Raw genomic sequence first — 22,450 nt, 5'->3', positions numbered from 1 at the left:
GTTAATTATTTACTTGGCCTTCTTTATAGCTTTACATCTATAGTTATATCCCTAAGACTATGAGTGTGTTTATAGTTTTACCTCTTTTTGAAATTTAAATTTGTGGGATCATCCCTGGATGTGTATCTACATGACTTGCTTCTTTTGTTCAAACATTTAAGATTTTTCATGTTAAGATTTTTCAATTGTCATATCTATAGATATAGTTCATTAATATTTTCTGTTTTGTGTTCCACTGCATAAATACATTAGAGTGATATCTATTCTGATGATAATAAACCATTGGGTTATGTCAAGTATTTCATTTGTTCCAAACAATGTCCTTATGAGCATTGCTGTCCAGGTCTCCTTGTCTCTAGATACGCAAGAGGAAATCCTTGTGGCAACATTTGGCACACATTAAATATACTACAAAATTACCATCTAAGGCATTTGTATCTATTTACATTCCCATCTACAGAGGGTGATTATTCCTGTTGTATTACATTCTTAAAATTCAAGATAAATCCCAGCTACTCAATTTTTGTTACTATTACTGATTTAAATGGTTTTGTAAGGTTTTACTTTGCATTTCCTCAATTACCAATGAGATTAAATATATTTCCTTTATATTTATTGTTCATTTATTTTCTCTTCTGTGATATTCCTTTTCACCTCTTAAGCCCATTTTATTTTAAATAATTTCTTATTAAATATTCATAGGTACAAAATAATATTTAAACAATATACCTGAGATATGAAGAATGACAATACAATGAAAACTGGTACACATCAAAGAAAAAAAAACTGCCTTTGAATTTCCTGTGTGCCCTTCCTGATCCCATTATCCTTCCTCACCCATGAGTGCAATCACAATACTAAATTGTGCACTTATCAGGTTGTTTTTTACCTTATTACTCTCCTGTACGATTTTTACATAGTTTTACCACATATATGTGTGTTAAAAGCTCTTCTCCTCACTCTTATTCTCAGTAACGTTTTTTCCATTAGCATTTGCTGGACTAGTCAGCATTACTCAGGAGAGTGACTCAACAGCATTAAGTAAAATGTTGCTACTGCTCCCCCTAAGCAGCTTACACAGCTCTGCCCTTTGTGAGCAGCTGCTTAATTGCAGATCATTGCTTGCAAATCAAAGCACCAGCTCCTTGACTTTCAATATGAGGGGTCTTTGTGACCTGACTAGGTGTTTTATTTTCAGTCCCTTTATATTTAATATGCTATTAATCATCACATCTGTTTTCTGATTAGTATATACTAATATAACCAGGTTCATCTGAGCAAACAATATTGAGGTGGGTATGTTGTCTATGGTTTTTATACTATGGTTTCATATATATTTTACATAAATAACTTCTAATATTAGATTATTAATTTCTATAATTTAAGTACACAATTTCTAAAATACATAGGGGGCTAATATTTCCCCCTCATCAAGTTTCCTATGATCATTCTGTGATTGCACTTCATTATTCTGTGATAATTCTGGTTATATTGAGAAAACTTTTTAAAAGTCTTCCAGTCACTTCTGTTTATGAAACTGTCTCAGTCAAGGAATTTAAACTTCTAGGGGTTCTAGTTCCACCATGGCAGAGTAAGCGCCCTACAGCCCACCTCTCATGCCAAATACAGCTAAAAACTCTGGAATAAATACAAAATCAACTACTTAAAGATGTGGAAAAAATTAACAAAAACAGGCTGACTATAGAATCAGGACAAAATGTGAAGAAGTGGCAGCATCAGGAGCAGTTTCCTGTTTCCCTCTCATGGCTCTGCCCGGAGTTTCAGTCCTAGGCATAGAGCCATTTGGTGGCACCGGAGCAAAACTCAAGACAGAATCTTGACAACTTCCTAGTCAGGGAAACCAGGAAAAGGAGCACCTGTGGGCAAGAGAATGAAAGGGACATCCCAGAGGTGACTGGATTTTCCCCAGACCTAGAAAAGGGGAGACCCCATCCTGGGTATCAAACCCTGCTGCCGCCCTGTTCTCGGTCTGACTCCGGGACAGCACATGCATGGGACTCACAGCTCAGCGAAGCAAAGACTGAGAAACTGAACTGAGATTTGTGCAACAGAGGACAAGACAGATATTTTGACCTTTAAATAATTGGCTAAAATAAAAACAAAAACATTCTCCAGAGCATTATGTCCTGATGACAAAAGAGGGAAATGTAGAGATTTCAGGAGCCAGGCCTCCCACTTCCTATTTTTTTTTTCTTATGTGTTCTTTGCAAGAAACTGCTGAATAAAGCGGTTAACTGTAAAAACAAGCTTAGAGGGAACAGATACAGCACAAACAATAATAGAGGCAGTTTTTTTCCATGATCCTAAATAAAATCCCAGAGCTTGAAGGAAACCTTTAAAAAATCATGCATTCCAGTTTTAAAAGGTAATAAAGGATGTTTTTATATGCTTCTATGACATGATCTCTAGGATATCTTGAGAAGTGAAGAAAGAACGGTGGAGAAAATTTGCATAATATGCTACTGTTTGTATAAGAATTGGGACATATGTATATATGTAGGCACATATTTATACAAGCAAGTTGTGCAATAAAAACTCGGCAAATAAACATATATTAACTCCCAATTAACTCATAAAGGTTAAGTTTTCCTTACCTACAACCTTTGGTTGTTTTATTCTGCCCCCTCAAGTGTATACTTCCCTTAAAAACATACTTGGAGAAATCGTCTTTTCTGATCACATTATTATCTACAAGGAATGTGTGATCTCCTTGAAGACTGCAGGTGTTTGCATGTGAGATCTGACACTTGGGTTGCTAGGGTAGCAGTCTGCTCCTTGGTAATGAAAAAGAAATCAGGACTAGAGTCAAAAGATGTGTGAATGGACCAGCTACAAAGTCCATTTAAATATGTGTGTGTGTGTGTGTGTGTGTGTAGATTTATGGCTTGTTCCAATATTGAAGAAACATAGACAACAGGAGGTGGGAAATGTCACACTTTTCAGCTTATCCTTGTGCAGAGGGAGCTTCTCCAGTGCTACACTCCTGTGGTCCTCATACCCTCTTGCTTCCTTCCTCACCCCTCAGCTGAAACTTACTGCTTTATTTGCTTAGGGAGTGAATAACTGTTTGTAGCTTATACAAATATTTGCAAAAAAAATGGTTCTCTTCCATACTAAAAAGTAAAGGAGAACCCACCCCCACATTTTACCCACCCCTACTACCAACCTGGGACGTTCTCTGAGCCAGATGGTTAGTTCATTCGTCCCACGATAATGTTGCCTGAATATTACTATTTCAAAATCATCCTTTCTGAATTGGGAATATAGATTCTGAGGTCTAGAAAATAATTTCAAGAAACTCATGAAATTAGGTAAAAAAGAAAAAAACTGAGATCTAGTATCCTATACTTATTATTAATGAACTTACCTAATCAAGGACAAGCCAATACTTTTAAAATTGATTTCAATCTCTGCAATGTGATAGAAGGTGGAGAAGTTGGATTAAAAGGTTGCTCAATGTGCTAATCACATCTGTTTTCTTGAATAACTTATTTTCATTCCTCTCCCTCAAATTTTCATTTAGATTTTATGGACTTGATATCTTCTGAGTTATTTTCTGCTCTAGCATTTTGTAGGTCACTTCTTATAATAATTTCCTTTTTAATAAAAAGCCAAACTGTGATTTACACGATATTAAAAAATATTTGGAAATCAAGTAATTTAGGTATGATACTAACTAAAGTTCTGATGGCCCAATGCAGCAACATTTTAATGCAGAAATTAACTTGTTCCTTTAGATTCAGAAACCCAGTAATATGACAGCAACAAAATGCAAAAAGAAATAAATTCATAATGTGCTGAGATTAGAAGATACCAGAAGTCCAACAGCTCCTACAAGTTTAAGGAAGACATTAGGAGCATAGAATTGTTTTGACAGGTACAATGGAATTAATCAGTGAACAAGAGTGCCTTCTTAAAAGTTAAAAATACATAATTTGAATTAGACTTCTCATTAACTCTAGATTTGCCTTCAAAGCAAATATGAGATACCTTCAAATATATTTGAAATAAGTTCAAATATAATATTTTAATAAAGCCTCTATACCTATTAGAAGGTTATCTACCCCCAAGTGTTTCTATACTTCAAGTAACAATGCTCAATAACTATGATGCCTTTTTAAAATGGTGTCTAGATTCTTAGATCATTCTACCAACTTGTTTAGCCTCCTTCCCTCAGCTTTCTTCTTCCTATCATGCACAGTCCACACTGCAACAAGTGACATTAAATGAATGAAAGATGAGGCCATTAGCATGACAGAACATGCTCGAATTCTCCATAGTCTTCCCATTGTCTATGATTAAAGCCTGGACCTCCCTAAAATGGATTCAAAGCCCTACATGATGTGGGCTTTGCACCTGCAGTCATCTTTGCCCATATAACTCCTCTCCCTCCAGTTTCATGCATTGGGAGGCTGCACATCCAGATCATGCTTTGTCACACCCTTGGGACTTTGCACAGATGATTTTCTTTGTCTGAAATATTTCCCAAGTTTAATACCTGTTCCTCATTGCAGTTGGAAATGAAATACAATGCAATCTAAATTCTCTGCCTCACCTAAAGGCCCTGCAAGAGCTAGCCCCTGACTAACTCTCCACCCTCATTTCAACCTACTCTTCTTGTTTCCTGTTCCACCCTCACCAGCGATCCTACAGACACATTCACTCTTCTGCAGACACCGAGTCCTTTACCATCTCCAACTTTCCACCTGTGCTATTGTTTCTGTTGAGAAGTTCATTTCTTTCCTCCAGTCTTTACAAGCTCAACTTCTATACATCTTTCAAGTCTCATTTCACATATCATTGCTTCAGGAAAAAATCTCAAGTTCATCCATATATCAGACCAGATACTCTGTTATATGTTTCCAAAGCATCTTGTACTTCTTCATTGCCTTATTGCATATCTAATCACATGCATTAATGTGAATTTTAAAATTAATATCTGTCATCCACCATGAGAGTTTAAGGTCCACGGAGGAATGGTAATTTTTTCCTTGACAAGAATTGAATCCTTCAACATACCCCAGCAGCTAGCAGAACACCTGACATACCAGTCATTTGATAAACACGGTTTAAATGAGTTGTACTAATAACTTACAGTGAAGGAAATTATTACCTGATTAGAAAAACACCACCATAGCTCCTATTTTCTCATCACAAAAATATATAGTAGGCCAATATACTGCGTCCAGATTTGTACACCTGCCTTCAAAACCTCAATGCCAATGCATGTAAATGCCTGCATCGGCTCAGTATTCAGTACATACTAAGATTCACTTCTCATCACTTCCAATGAGTACATGATGTAATATAATGAAGACTTCAGTAAAATAGTCCCTCTTCATTGTAATTGCTTATAAAGTGTTATTGGTAAAGGATTTAAGAATAATTTATTTACCTCTATTACAATATTTTTTCTCCAAAGAAGAAAAACTCATATTCAGAAAATGATGAAAACTACAATTTTGGTCTCCAGAATCACTGAACAATTTTAGCAAACAATCTTTACAAGAATAGCAATTTCTACTATATTTAAAGATGCTCAATTTCCACAGATTTATTGCTTACATTTAATTGTTCTCTCTTGAAAGCCTGTGCTAATGAGTGCACAGAAACTCAGGGTTTTATTTATGCAAATACATGTTTTTCTCTGTGATCATCTTGTAGAAATTGTATATTTGAACATGTGTGCAACAAACACATTGTCTACATTAACTGAAAATGGTTTCATTTTCAAAGACAGAATAGCCTTTCCTTGTACCAGTGTTATTTAAGAGTGTATATTTTCAATTTCATACAACAAGATCTTCATATTAATTTAAGTCTTAGAAAAAGTCTTAAAGTCTTTGACACTTCTTACATTTTTGGATTTTCAAAAAATCCTCAAAGATCATAGGACAGGGTATATATTTCTGTTCGATAGATGAAGACTTTGAAGCCCAGGGAGACTAATTTACCAAAAGTTTTTCTTGCAGTACTGAATATAAGATTGACAGGTAGAATCCTGTTTTCTACTTCTACAGAGAATCTAACCTGACATGTATCCTGAATTGTATTACCAATTATAAGTATGTGCATGTATTTTTCAAATAGGACAAACTCCCTTCCTTTAAAAGAATCTTGCTTTCTATTGAAATACAAGGGGTGATGCAGTGGTTTTCTGGTGGTAGCATTTTCTTTTTATAGCTTTTACAAAACCAAATGTTTATTTATCTTTCCACTGGCATGTGGGCTGTGGTTCATCTGTGGCTTTGCTCAGTCTGTGGATATACTTCATCTATCCCCTCCAGGTTTTCTTATCCTGGGATCCAGGCTGAAGATTTCTCTCTCAAGTGGGCCATGTATATCCCCATGACAGGAGACCAAACAGCAAAACGAAGGGCAGGAACCTGGGATGCCTCTAAGAGCCTCTGATTAGGTAATACAGGTAATACAGTACATCATATTTGCTCATAAACAATTAACTAAATCTCAGTGTGTTGGGAATATAAACTTCTCCCACAGGAGGTATTGGAAATTAACACAGTAATTGGTAAGCAAGTATAATCCGCTTCTCTCCAGAGCAGTTAATGAGGGTGAAAAATAATGTGATTGATCAAAGACTTCACTCTTGATCACAAATATTTCTGCACTCAAAATATTCTATGTATTTCCCCAAAGAAGATACCTTAAAATCTCATCCCATCATGTTCTCAGCCTTAAAGTTCAGGATCTCATGACAGTCTTTAAGTCAGATCCAGATATAGCTCCCCTTGGTCTTGAGACCTGCAAATTAAAAAGGTAAATTTTCTAATCTGGCACACACTAATACACACCCCATTTTGCAAAGGGGAGAAGAGAAAGCACCCAAAAGCCACAGGGCTTCAGAAATTCTTAAATTCCATCAGGCAAATATTAAATGCATTACCCTGAAGATTGATAATGTGACTTGATTGGGTCCTTATCTCACTTTCTATAACTGACTCCACAGTTCATTATTCTCCACGAGTCCTTATTCTGCCCTTGACAGTTCCTTTGTTTTCCATTATCCTCCTGGTCTAAATTTGAAGAAAACCATGAATAACATGACGTCCTTGGAAACTGAGCAGTTTTCTCAGGCTACTATATCCATATAGAGATTTTGAAAACTGATGATTGTTTCACATCACAAATCATCCCAATAACTTTTAATTCATGTTTGATTTTAGTCACCTACTTGTGCTATCATCCACACCCACAATACTTCTCCAGGACTGTATCTCTGTACACCAGAGATTTCTTTGAGATACCTTTTAAGTTTTCTATTTGAGTCTTATGTCTAACTAAAAGTATATGTTGGGGCCCTTATTAATCTGTAGGTATATCATAGCAAAGGGAATCATGGCCATATCCTTGATTTGATTGTGCCTTAAGATTGAGTCTGATTCTTTGAATAATTTCTCTGGTTCCTTTACCTATATTGGACATGAGCAAGAGTTGCAAATTCAGCCCTGTAAGACTGAGAATTTCTGCATTCTTTTTTTTTTCTTCATGTCCCTGCTTAGAAATGGGTCAATTCTTTCTAAGCACATATAGTAGTACTTGTCTCATATTACTTGCCTAGTGCAGCTAATGAACAAAAACTGTAGTGAAATTTTGTACCACAAAATTTATTCCCTTAAATCCACAAGTTTTTAGGCACACGGTTAGCCTTCCAACTTCTCAATACCTTCAATGTACCCAGTGTTTACCACTGTTGATATCTATTGACCTTTTTTTTCCATCTACCAAAAAAAGTTTCATCACTGGCCAGCTACACATTCCTAATAACATAGCTTGGGATATTTTGTTAAGGCAGCACCCATTTCTGGTACCACTTTTTGTATAACTGTTAGCTCTGTTGTGTAACAAACAGCACCAAAACCTCAGTGGTTTATAATAATAAGCTTTCTTATTCATGTTATATGTAGGCTGACGATCTTCTATGGCTTTGCTTGTCTCTAATCTGTAGGAGTTTTCATTCCAGGAAACAGTCTGTAGGGAAAAATCACTTCAGTGTTTGCCTCGGATCAGCTTTGTCTAGAAGAACACGACCTCCTTGGGTATACTGAGCAGTTTTCTAATCCTTGTATGCGTGTATATATTTTGAAACTAATAACTGTTTCACATCACAAATAGTCACAATCCTTGTGGCAGAGGAAAAGAACAAGAGTATCACAGCATTTTTAAGTAGAAATGAATGTCTTTGTATGGCAGTTAGAATGCCAGATTATTTTTTTCATAGACAATGCTCTTCTGCTGTGGCAGAGCCTTCATAGTACTCACTATTCTGAGTAGCCCACTGCAGAGACACTCTGCAGTGGTGACTGTGAGCTTTGTTTGCTACTAGCCATCAGATCTTAAATTTTTTAGAGCTAGCAGATCCTCAGAGGTTATGCAAGTAGCAATATTATACAAATGGGGACATCAAAAAGTAAACAGGTGTCTTTTAAGGGTAATACCGTGAGTTAGTGCCTAAACAAGGGACCAAATTCGGCTTGTCTCATGCTTAAGAGTTTTGCCCACTACTTTATGCCTCTTCATCTGAAGAAACATGAACTTACTTAGTAAAACCAGTGTTTTTTGTTATTACTGAGAATTGTGTTATTAATATATACAATGAGGAACTTTATGTTCATTTTCTTTTTTTCAGTCTTATATTCATATATGCTATCTGTTATAGGCAACATTATGCACGTTGTCTGTATCAGTTAACTTAGGCCTTTAGGTTATGGTAACAGATGACTCCAAAATCTTAGGCTTACAGTAACAAAGATTTACTTCACACTCATGTTCATGTGCAATTCAGGGTGGAATATAATTGTTCTATTGCAGCAAGAAAAGCAGTAGAGCTAGAAATATCTCTAATTTTTTGTTGGACAGTCCTCCAAACAATTTCTTCCCATGTGTCATTGGCTAAGACTGATGTTGATAATCTTCCCATAGGTGATGGTTCAGAGGAAAGGGAGAGCCGGAAATACTTTAACTATGGTACAATTTGCATGCACATAAAATATCTCAGAGAAAATAATTTTCCCAACTTCATTATTTTATTGGAATAACAGTTTATAAAGGATGTTTGATTGCAAAAAAGCTGAAAATGTGTATAAAATGGAGCTCTTGTGACTTTATCATGAATTGTATAGCAGAATTCTGCTTCCAGCGTAGAGGAGTAAGCTTCCAATAAATTGATCTTCTGACCAATAAGACTGATTAGCCCTCAAAAACCAACTACCTGAGGGCACTGGAGATGGAAGCTGAACAAGCATCTTTTGAAAGGGAATTGAAACTTGAAGCATGTGACCAGTGGGAACATTCTTTTTTAGCTGCTCTACACAGAAAGCAATCACAGCAGCAATACTGGGCATGGGGTAGCCAAAACACGATAGGAAAAACCAAACAAACAGCATCTTTTTGGCAGCTGAATACAGAGAGAGAACCTAAAAACCCTAGGATTTCTGGAGAGTAAAAGTCCAGTGAAGACGAATTACTAAAACCTGAATTTCTGACATTTGTATTCATGTATGGGCAAACTGAAAGCAATTAGGATTTAAAGTTTTAAAGAGCTAAACTATAATCTGAGCCACTGGAACTACTGACTTTGAGTCTATGTTAATTTTCTGCTAAACAAAACACCAACACTATTTAAAACACTATAGCAAAATTTATATGCACTTGTAATGTCCTAAATCCAATCCAAAATCATTTCATATACAAAGAACCAGAAACAATGACCCATTTTGAAAAAGAAAATCAGATGTCGACCCTAAAATGACCAAATTTTGTTAATTATCAGACATGAACTCTTAATACAGTTATTGTAACTATGCTCACTGAGATAAAGAAAAATACACTTGCACGAAATAAAAGATAAGTCTCAGCATCAAAACAGAAAAATATAAAAAGGAACAAAGCAAAAATATTAGAATTGAAAAATAACAGATCTGAAATATAAATTTCTTGGAAAATACTAAGTAGCAAAATGGAGATAACAAAAGAACCTAAATGAAACTGAATATAGACCCAACAGACATCATCCCATTTGTAGAAGAGAGAAAAAAGATTGTAGAAAAATATAAACGGGGCCTCAGAGACCCGTGGGTAATTTCAAAAGGGCTAACACATAGGTAATTAGAGTCCCAGAAAGAAAGGAGCTAGTTTGGGGCAGAAATTTTTTGAAGAAATAGTTACCTAAAATGTCCCAAATCTGTTGAAGGACATATATTTTTAGATTCAAAAAGATCAGCAAGCCCCAAACAAAATAAAAGACTCATACCTAAGTACATCATCATAGTCAAACTGCTGAAAGCTGAAGATATGGGGAACATCTTGAAAGTATCCAGGAATAAAAACACTTCACATACAGGTGAACTGATTTAAATTATGGTGGATATAACATCATAAACCATTAAGGACAGGCAACATATTTAAAGTTCATAAAGAAAAAACTAATTGTGAAGTATTAATTCTTTATTAAGTAAAAATAGAATAGAGTTTAAAAACTAGAGCTTTTTCAGTGAAAGTAAAAGTATAAAAAAATGAAAAATTCTTTGGGCTATAAGAGAATTGATATCAGAGGAAAAAAATCTTTGGCAATACGAAAGATTAATATAAATAAATACATGGTTCAATACAAAAATAATGATTTTTCTCTTAATTTCCTTAATGTATAAGGTTAATATAGAAAATCAACTTCATTTTACATACCTGCAGCAAACACATGAAAAATGAAATTAAAAAAAAATCCAATTTTCATTCACCCCAAATCATAAAATGAGTAAAGGAAACTTAAGATTTGTGCAAGACCATTATACTCTATATTACAGAGAATGAGAAAAATCAAAATCCTAAATAAATGGAGAGATTCTATACATTCATGGACTAGAAAAATCAATATTAAGATGTAAAATCTCTCCAAAGTGATCTATAAATTCAATACACTATCAAAAAAAGTCTAGAAAGTTCTTTTATAGAAATTGACAAGTTGATTTTAAAATGTATAGACATGCAAATGACCTAGAATAATAAAAGCAATGTTAAATAAAAGAAAGTGTAGAAGACTTAATACTAAAGACTTTGAAAATTACGGTAACACTGTAATAATCAAAACAACATAGTATTGGCCTAAGGATAGATGTATATACATCAATGAAACATAATAGAGTATCCAGAAATAGACCTAAACATATATGGTGAAATAATTTTCAACAAAGATGTCAAGCCAATTCAATGGGGGAAAAGATGTATTTTCAAAAAATGGCACTGGAACAATTTGGTATCAGTTTGAAAAAAATGCAAACTAAAACACAATGAGTTACCCATAAAAACAGATAAAATTGAAAAGACCAACAAGAGCAAATGTTGGTTGTAATGTGAAGCAACTTACAGTCTCATAAACTGCTGGTGGGAATGTAAAATGATAAAAACTGACAAATAATTTGTCATAAAGTTAGTACTATGCTGGCCATATGACTCAGCCATTTCACTCCCAGATACTTACACAAGGCAATACAACCAGATGTACATCCAAAGATGTAAACATAAGTGCTCATAATATTTTAATTTGCAATACTCGAGAAAGGAAATAACCGAAATATTCATCCTCAGGTCAACCAAAAAATTAAAAAGTAAATGTTACCTACTCGGTGGAATATACTTAACAACAGGGAGGAATAAACTAAAGATAAACCCAACAATATAGGTGAATATCAAAATAATTTTGCTGAGAGAAATGCTAGGCACAAAAGATGGCAGTATGATATGAGTCCCTTTTTATAAATGAAAACTAAGCTATGGTGACAAAAATCGGCTAAGTGGTTGCTTGCAGCTGGGGGGTGGAGGGAAAAACTGACTGCAGGGGTAGAGTCAGGCTCTTTCAGGTTGAGGAGAAGGGTATGTATCTTGACTGTGATGGTGATTTTATGGGTGTACACAGCTGTCAATACTCATCAATTTTACATTTTAAATGAATGTGGTTTCTTGTATGTATTTTTTAACTCGAGAAAGTTGATAGGAAGAAGAAATTTATATATATCACTGTTTTTTGCTTTGCTTTTCTACCATAAAACCTAAAAGCCATAACTTCTGTTCCTGGTGCTGGTACCCTAGATTATTGCAGATCAACCATTCTTCTGAGGACAGCTAGAAAACACTGGAATGATATTTAAAAGGATCTACTTGAAGGTATTACCAGTACCCTCCAAAGTCATCTGATTCGACAGGTTAACATCTCAGAGAGGAGAGATGCACAGAAAGGTGGATGCAACATTCAGCATGCCTTTTTTTTTTTTTTCTCTTCAGGGGTTTGTTTATTTGAAAGCTTCATGTTAGAGGCTGAGAAGCCATGCAGTTTCTGACAGTCTAATGGGATGCCTTGAAAAAAATGGAACAAGAACCACCAAGTAGGTCGCTGGTAAACACACAGTTTGCCTGTCTTCCAGGACAATTTCCATGTACACAGACAGCTAAAATGACAGTATTGAGAAAGAAGCAATAGTTCTACTTGGAGGGAAAAGCACATATAATAGGTGATATTGATACTAGTCTTTGAAGGTGAGTTGTATTTTTCCCACTGAAGTAGCAAAGATGGTATTTCTAAGCAGAAGGCATAATCAACAACTAGTCCTTTGTAAAGTTTCTTAAAGAGAGCTGCCTTCTCTCAGGACACAGAAGAGCAAGACAACCCTGGAGGTTCCAGAAAGTACTAAAGAGGGTCTAACCTTTGCTCCTAAAAGATAATTAATAACTTTTGTTCAGTTTATTTATTAAAGTTAATCTATCCTTTTCCAGAGCAGAGTCCTAGAGACTGCCACTTTCAGTATCTAATAGCTATTTGGTATGTAATCTTAAATACCAAGATAATGAGCACCCTTCTTTTACAGCCTCTTTATCCTCCATATCATTCTTCAAAATGACCTCATTTTCAGATAAATAATGAGCAGGCAAAAGTCATTAGCTGGCTTTTACAAACTCAGTGCCTACCTTGGGGTCAGAAGATGATGTTTTGTTCTTGTTCTGCTAATGTATGACTTTGATCAGTTATTTCTGTATTAGATTCTGGCAAGGTTAGCAGACTAGAATATCATGTCAAGAATGGCATGCTTAAAATGGCAACATAAATAATAAATTATCAATTTGCTATATACCATGCTGATGAAATAAAACTCAGTAACCTACATTCTGCCTACTATGTGAAAGTTCCATACAAGGCCTAATATCATTGATGAGTTACTCAGAAACATTGCCTGTATCATGGTAATTTCTGTGAATCTTAAAAGACACTGAAGGTTTCCTGTGTTAAATATTAGGAACATGTCCAAAGGGAACTGCTCCTCATTACTTTTCTTTGAAGGTTTCCCTCCTCCTTAAGCTTCCTCATTAACTTAGCTATTTCCCTCTCTGGATACAAAAGCAGCTAAGGCAAAAGGGTCACATTTACGGTATGGTGATAAGTTTTACAGAATCAATTTTTAATTTTTAAAATGCTTAATTTAGAAGGCAAGAGAGGCATGAAATTAAAACAAATTACAACTAACAATGATTATCTCTGGGAAACAAAAATTCTCCTAGTATTCCAGTTCCATACATCTCTTACAAAACTTATTCTAGGTCCCTTCAAATTTAGTAGTTATCCACAGATTTTTCAGCTTTTAATATTCTCCTGTAACAGGGAAGTTGGCAAAGATCAATTGTGTGACAAGAATCTCAAACCACTGCTTATGGTTTATTCTAATTTCAAGTTTCCAGAATTTGTGGCATTTCATTAAAATTAGTATCTAAGTGATAATCATAAACACATACAAACATGCATATCTATACACATGCATACACCAATCATAAATACATATACCCCATAAGATTTGGTAAGAGACTGTAATTGTCATCTTTTATTTTTTTTGAGTGTTTTCAATTCTTGATGTTTTAACCCCATGCATAATTTTCCCTCTTAGATGCCTCCCATAAGACATCAACTGCAAATCCCTGATTAAAAGCAGGGGGAGGAAAAAGAAAAGAGGTAATTTCTTTCATTAACTTCTCTGAAAAAATACCATTCCAATAAGAAATAAGGGGCCATCCATCCGATCAGAGCTCCCTTAGGGAAGATTTCCTTCTCTGATAAAGAAAAGCCCCCTACTTAATTGGCTTGGTGCATTCATCCTATCTCCAGTGCAAATGTGTAAGCTCTTGCATCTTGAAGCTGATGCAGCCATCAGGCAACACATTTAAAGAAAAAAGGTTGACATGCTTAGCATGGCAGAATAGAAAATTAGTAGATACTTGATCATCAAAGATATTCCTACCTGGAACCAATTACTTAAAGATATATTGTTATATGAAGTCAACAGATAGCTTGTTTACTTAAACTATCTCAGGTATTCTGATATCTGCAGTCAGAAGGCATCCTAGACACAACCGAGACAAAGCATTATTAGTCCTTCAAATGATCTGGTGCGTGTAGAGCATTTAGACCTATGTCTGGCATATAGCAAGGGTTATATGAGTTTTTCTTTGTTGTTTTGTTATCTGAACTCAAAACACTTCTATTCATATGGCTATTCAACCACCCCACTTGTATGTTTAAGCACCTCAAACTTGTTACATACAAACCCAAATTCCTGATATTTTTACCTCCAAACTCACTTCTCCCTAAGTCTCCCTGATCTATCGCCATTGCTCATGCCAAAAAGCTGAGATTCTTTTTTTATTACTCTTCATCTTTCAATCCTTTCATTCAACAAATGAATGTAACTGTTGGCATTACCCTAAAAATGCATCCAAATCTAATTATTCTTCATTATCTGACCGCTTTCACCCTAGTTCAGGTCTCCAGTGTATGTAACTACCCTGCTTCTGCAACATTGTTTCTACTTTTGCTTTTATCCTGTAGAATTACATGCCCCACAGAGGAGCTAGAATGATATACTAAAAACATAAATGGAACCTTATTGCTTCCCTATGTAGCTTCAATGCCATTTCACTGCTCTTAGAATATAATTCAAGCCTTACCATGGCTTGAGGGACTGCCTAGTCAGACAACTACCTATGTCTTTGACTTTTTCTCCTTCCATTTTTTTCTCTCTCATTCATTTGACTTTAATGATGCTGGACTTTTTGGTATTCTTCAAAGACAACAATTCTTCCCTAACTCAGGACCTTGGCATTTGCTGTTTCCTCATCCTGAAGTTCTGTTTGCCCACACCTTGGTATGACTTGCTGCCTTATTTCATTCAGGGATCTGCCCAAATACCATCTGAAGAGATATTATCCCTCAATGACTCTCTTTAAAATTGCATGATAAGTAGATTTGGATTAAAGCAGAAAGTAGATTTGGATTAAAGCACCACAAAATCTTGAGAATTGATTAGTATTAGAAAAATCACTATCTCACTTTTCCCATCAGTCACTTTTCTTATCAGTCAAGTGGGAAAAATCATGCATGATTACAAGGTATGGCAAAATTCTGAGGAGGTATCTGCATAAAAGTGGCTCATTAATTGCATAAAAAAGTAAAGATGCAAGATTCTATTTTATGAGTGATTGCTAATAACTGGGAGCAATATTTGTCTGACACTGGATATATGGCAAAATCATATATACACCTATACTGGTATGATGTTTTGGATTTTACAATTTCACAAATGGCTATATAATGATTCTTAAAGTGAGCCTATGACAACATAAAAAATAAAAATATACAGTACTATCATAATCATTTAACGATGAGAAAACCGAGACCCTAACAGTGAAATAACCTGCATTCGTAGCCTACAAGTGTTAGATTTTATACTTACTCAAACATTCTTACAACTACAAATCTAGAACTTCTATATAACAACATGCAGTAGAAGACCTAAATGCCCAAAAGAGATATAAACCTAAATATTCTGTTAGTTAAGAACCACATTGATTGTTACATTCCTATACACTAATGATGAACTAGCAGAAAGATAAATCAGGACAATTCCATTCACAATTGCATCAAAAAGAATAAAATACCTAGGAATAAACCTAACTAAGGAAATGAAAGACCTATACGCTAAAAACTATAAGATACTCATGAGAGAAATTAAAGAAGATACCAATAACTGGAAATACATCCTGTGCTTATGGATAGGAAGAATAAATATTGTCAAAATGGCCATCCTGCCCAAAGCAATCTACAGATTCAATTCAGTTCCTATCAAAATACCAACCAACAGCATTCTTCAATGAGCTAGAGCAAATAGTTCTAAAATTCATATAGATCCACAAAAGACCCTAAGTAGCCAAAGCGATCCTGAGAAGGAAGAATACAGCTGGGGGGATTATGCTCCCCAACTTCAAGCTCTACTACAAAGCCACAGTAATCAAGACAATTTGGTACTGATGTAAGAACAGACACATAGACCAATGGAACAGACTAGAGAGCCTTGATATAAACCCAAGCATATACGGTCAATTAATATATGATAAAGGAGCCATGGACATACAATGGTGAAATGACAACCTCTTCAACAACTGGTGTTGGCAAAACTGGACAGCCACATGCAAGAGAATGAAACTGGATTACTGTCTATCCCCATACACAAAAGTAAACTCGAAATGGTTCAAAGACCTGAATGTAAGTCATGAAACCATAAAACTCTTAGAAGATAACATAGGCAAAAATCTCCTGAATGTAAACATTAGCAAGTTTTTTCTGAATGCATCTCCTCGAGCAAGGGAAACAAAAGCAAAAATGAACACCTGGGACTGTATCAAACTTAAAAGCTTCTATATAGCAAAGGACACCATCAACAGAACAAACTGGCATCCTACAGTATGGGAGAATATATTTGTAAACGACATATCCGACAAGGGGTTAATATCCAAAATATATAAAGAACTCACACACCTCAACACCCAAAAAGCAAATAACCTGATTAAAAAGGGGCAAAGGATATGAACAGACAATTCTCCAAAGAAGAAATTTAGATGACCAACAGACACATGAAAAGATGCTCCACATCACTAATTATCAGGGAAATGCAAATAAAAACCACAATGAGATATCACCTCACACCAGTTAGGATCGCCAACATAGAAAAGACTAGGAACAACAAACGCTGGTGAGGATGCAGAGAAAGGGGAACCCTCCTACACTGCTGGTGGGAATGTAAACTAGCTCAACCATTGTGGAAAGCAATATTGAGTTTTCTCAAAAAACTAAAAATAGAAATACCATTTGACCTTAGAATTACACTCCTAGGAATTTACCCAAAGAAAACAACTTCTCAGATTCAAAAAGACATCTGCACCCCTATGTTTATCACAGCATTATCTACAATAGCAAAGATATGGAAGCAACCTAAGTGTCCATCACTAGATGAATGGATAAAGAAGAGGTGGTACATATACACAATGGAATACTATTCAGCCATAAGAAGAAAACAAATCCTACCATTTGCAACAACATGGACGGAGCTGAAGGGTATTATGCTCAGTGAAATAAGCCAGGCAGAGAAAGACAAGTACCAAATAATTTCCCTCATTTGTGGAGTATAACAATGAAGCAAAACGGAAGGAACAAAACAGCAGCAGGACTCACAGACTCCAAGAAGCGACTAGTAGTTACCAAAGGGGAGGGGCAGGAGGGAGAGACTGAAGGGTATTATGATTAGTACACATGGTGTGTGTGGGGTCATGGGAAAGACAGTGTAGCACAGAGAAGACAAGTAGTGACTCTGTGTCATCTTACTACACTGATGGACAGTGATTGCAATGGGATATGAGGGGACTTGATAATATGGGTGAAGGTAGTAACCATGTTGTTTTTCTTGTGAAACCTTCATAAGATTGTAGTGTATCAATAATACCTTAATTAAAAAATTGTTAAAAAAAAAGAACGACATTGATGAATTATCTAGTAATTTCTAACATGTCGATTCAAATACTAAACTATTCCCACCTCTCTACACAAGGAAGAAGAGGTTTTCTTCATTGCTACACTTATAAAAGCAAGGAACATGCAAAATAGTTTGGAGTTAAGAATGCTCTTTGAGTTCCTGAGATAGTCACCACAAATGAAAGGCTTTCACAGACCATAAAATTAACTTTCTCCATTGCCAATTGTCCAGCTGCATAAGACAACCTACACATACTTGTTAATTGGGTGAAGCCAGCTTGCTATGTTTCTTTCTTCCTAAATCGTGACACAAGCTGAGTGAAGTTTTCCAGAGGAAAAACCCTCTTCGACAAGATTTACTCCTGACAAGCTCTCAAAACAGGGTAGGGCCCAGGTTCCAAGGAGTGAATATAAATGAATTACTGCCACCATAAACACAATATACAATCAGGAGACTTCTCCAGGTCATAGATCTTTAAAGTACATGTCTCAGAGAGTTTTTAACACATTAGTATTCTGAACATGAGAAACAGTGTGAGGCTCCTCATCCCTTTTCTACAATGGTCCAGGGAGCATCAAGCTTTAAGTGTAATGGTTCCAGAATGTCCTTTTCATAATGATGGATTCAAAGTTTAAAACATTATCAGAGAAATCAGTACACCACACAAAGTTTTCAGTTTGAAAATATATGTCTTTTTTCATTGTTTAAATTTTTACTGATTACTACTATGTGCAAGGTCCTGTATTAGATTCCAAGGAAGACACACAGATCAAGTATTGCTTTTCAGCTCTGTGGTGCTTCTCACCTGGAAGGAGTGATGGAACACTTTATGTAGATGACCATAGGATGAAGGCAAAAACAATTTCTATAAAAGCAGAAGAAAGTATCAAATTTGGGGAGTTTTGAAGGATGACTCTTATCAAAGATTCTGGGTTTTAGAGCTGGTAGACAGTTAGAGGTTAGTCTGTTTTCCTCTTTTTTGATAAAAGGAAATCTGAGCCCTGTATGGAAAAATAATTTCTTCTAGTACTGACAGCTAATTAGTAACAAACCCCGGAAGAAAATAAGTTCTCTGAGTTCCCTGTCTTTTGATACTTACAGGCATGGCTGTTCACAATGGTTAAGAATGACAGCCTTGGAGCTCAGAAGAACACCTGGATGTGTTTAATACCAGTCAGCCATCTAGTTGCCACACTCACCACTTAGAATCTTGGCAGACACATGTGGCATCCGATTCTGCCTGTTCCAGTCAGGGAAATACATGAGGGAACAGAGAAAAGAAACGAAACCAACTCCAGCCATCCATAATCCATAAAACACTTAATATTGTAACGTGGCTAAGGATTCTGCCACTTCCCACCTCTGTCTACGACCTTTAGCCCCAGTGCCTTGAACCACTGCCATTGTGACATACAAATCTCAGTATCCTGTTCATTCTTCTTTCCAGTACCCAGGTTCATACTGCGTATGGGACAGTTACGCCTTGATATTCAATGTGTACTTCAATCACAACATATTTAAAGCTGATTTTATCACTTCCCTTGTCTTGACATGTTTCTTCTGTTTTATTCCCTTTCCCAGTGCAATTAGAAATGGAAGATCAAAAATAATTTGTCTTTGTGTTTTTAAATTAATAATGAATTTTCTATCCTTGTATCCTCCACTGTAAAAACTCAACTGGCCCTTCTTTCCTCTAAGCTCCATCACTTTCTAGTTTGACAAGTTTCTTAAAATCTCTGGAGGTTAGCATCTTCAACTTGTAAAATATGTTTCTAAAAATGTATTTATTTAATATATTTTGGAGATTAAAATATAGATCATTCCTTTTTAACTGCTGTATTTAATATATCCCTTATTGTTGGAAACTTATTTCCACATGTTTTCTATTACAAACAATATTGCTGTTAACATTCTTTGAGGACATACAAGAATATTAATTTCTTACAAATGGCTAGGTTATATTTGCATTTAAAATTTTGACATATAGTTTTATGTTTATATATGTAATTTCCTACTGATGAGTTTGCATCAATTTACATTCTTACCACAGTTTATAAGGGTAGTTGATCTGCTTTGACTTAACAAGCATGATATATTAGCAAGATTATGTATAATCTGCATATTATCTTATGATATATTTATATTTAACTAAATTGCTTTTCTCAACTTTTATTTTGTTTCCAATATTCAGAATTATTTTAAAGTGCTATACTATACATAAAAATATATCCACATTTTTATTATTTTATTAGAATTCACTTTTAGAAGTAGAATTACTTCCATCCAAGGTTGTGAAATATTTTAAGTTTCTTAACACATCACACTGATTTACAGAAGTTTGACCAATTTACACTTCTACCAGTTATATAGGGACCTATCTCACTGTACCTTCAATCAGTATTAGATTTTACCATATTTTAATCTTTGAAAAATCTTTGTAAGGTAGGTCCTGGAAATTGATAGTAACACTTCTGAAAACAACTAACTCATGAGAAATTAGCATGTCACATTCCATGATCAAAAATACTCTAGGGGGTATATATTCTTTTTAATCTAGCATCCTTTTCATATTTAACATTATTTCTTTGGGGAAATCACACTTCCCCAGTTACGTGAGGTTCTTGCAAAGACGCCAGCCGTACCATCCTGCTGCAGGATTCCCTCATCTCCCACTGTGGCCAAGAGTCCCACGCTGTGCCAGTTCAAGATCTTCTTTAATATTGAAAGAACCTGGAATAAAGAAGTTCTCACTTCCTTTAGGTGTTGCTTAACTGAGATGAAACAGTGCTGGAGCTGCTAGAGCCATATCTTATTTAAAATATGAAGAATACAGCATTTTGCAGAATGAAGTTAAGCATTAGCAAGGAGAGAGAGAGAAAAGGGGAGAGGGAATATTTAGCAGTGCTCAGTGAGTAAGTCTTGTCCTAGATGCTTTGTTCTTCTGTAACTATTCCTTTTAACTTCTAAACTATCCTCTTCTTCCCAATCAGTGAGCTCTTTGTTGTTTGTAAACTAATTTGAGTTGAGTTCTTGATATTTGCAAGTGAAGTAATCCCAATAGTTTAGATGTAAACTTGCATCTTTCTCTGCTGCTTTGCATTCTGATAGCCAGAATATTATTCCTCATACACAACACCAATCTCACAAAATTTCATAGAGAAACCAGTATTAGATCCACAAGAGCTTCCCAAATAATAAAAGGAATATTTTTGCAGAGCTAGGTATGATTTTAATATTACTGTTAGATTAAAATGTATTACTAAAAGTTGACAGTCCTTTTTTGGATATAAATTATATTTAAAACTTGATAAGCCGAAACCTGCTAGCTTCAACATTGCTGGGTATCCCTTTCAGAAGTTGTTACTTTGTGCCCTTTGAGATAAAAATAGAGGAGTCAGCGGATTGCATTTTGGAATAAGCATTTAGACTGAGAAGCAGAGGCTTGCCTCTGGACATCTAACCAACCTTTAAGGCTTTCCTAACAGAGAGTGGCTTACTGGATAACATTGAGTAAATTGGTTTACTTCAGTTCCCTCATCTATAAAGTACCTCATTTAGATGACTTCTATAGTCCCTCCTGGTTCCCACAGTGTAATTAATATTCATTTGGTAGTAAATTTAATTTCAAAGTAGCAAGTCTCATCCATGTTGCTAAGCCAATCCAATTTATTTACATTGCTTTTATTCATTCTATAATTCATGTAGAAATAAACTAGAGGTTATAGACATTTCCTGCTTGTATCTATTTCATATAAATCACAATGTTATGTTTCTGAATAGCCTAGGTCAATTAATGCATTATATATCATTTGACACTTTGAAATCATTAGTAGAAAAGTTATATTATTGGTAGGTTGACTATTCTGTGCAGACCATGTCTAGGCAGAAAATTCCCTAACTGTATTAAAAATATGCAATTATATTTTTAGATTTCTTACAAGAACTCATTTTAAATATTTTTTATTTAATCTCATTTGATAAATCTCAGTTGGATAGATAAGACAATTTTTTAGGAAGGAATTAAAATCAAGTTTCCCTTGGGAATATAATTGCTTTGCTTTGATAAGGATTTTGAAGTAACCATACTAAAATTATGGAGTTCTTTTCTTTATTTTTAGTCTGAGTGCCCATGAATGAAATGATGTTACAGTAGAAACTACATTTGGCAGACAGTGACTGTAACACTTCGAATTGTTTACTGATTTTTCAGCCACATTAATACAATTCTATTAACAAAAAAAATCTACTGAGCATTTCTGGTATGCAAGACCACTTGCCAGATACTACCAGATAAAATGATGAAACAGAAGCACCCTTATTCTCAAGTTAATGCACTGTCCAGAAAAATGAATAAAATGCATTCAGACAAAAAGAAGAATTCATTCATTACATATTTAATGAGCATCTGTTGTTTCCAGTCACAATTCTGGAGTGCTATGAGTACAGTACTGAATGATGTAGGCAAGGTGTCAGCTGACAGTGTGTATTTTAAAGGGGGAGACATACAATAAGTAACTAAGATATGGAAGCAATCTAAGTGTCCATCAAAAGATGAATGGATAAAGAAGATG

The 22,450-nt window shown here is 35.1% G+C and overlaps 1 long non-coding RNA gene across 1 annotated transcript in view; it reads right to left on the bottom strand.

The window, feature by feature from the left end:
• Window positions 1-1,802: 1,802 nt before the first annotated feature.
• LOC118907074 (uncharacterized) overlaps window positions 1,803-22,450 on the bottom strand; it is a 106,271-nt gene continuing 85,623 nt past the window's right edge. Inside the window, exon 3 of the long non-coding RNA XR_008997277.1 lies at window positions 1,803-6,783. This is a non-coding gene — a long non-coding RNA (uncharacterized LOC118907074). The remainder of the gene's footprint in view (window positions 6,784-22,450) is intronic.

Source organism: Manis pentadactyla, chromosome 1, assembly GCF_030020395.1.
Source record: "Manis pentadactyla isolate mManPen7 chromosome 1, mManPen7.hap1, whole genome shotgun sequence".
Classification (NCBI taxonomy): domain Eukaryota; kingdom Metazoa; phylum Chordata; class Mammalia; order Pholidota; family Manidae; genus Manis; species Manis pentadactyla.
This window is presented reverse-complemented; position numbering and strand designations above follow the sequence as displayed.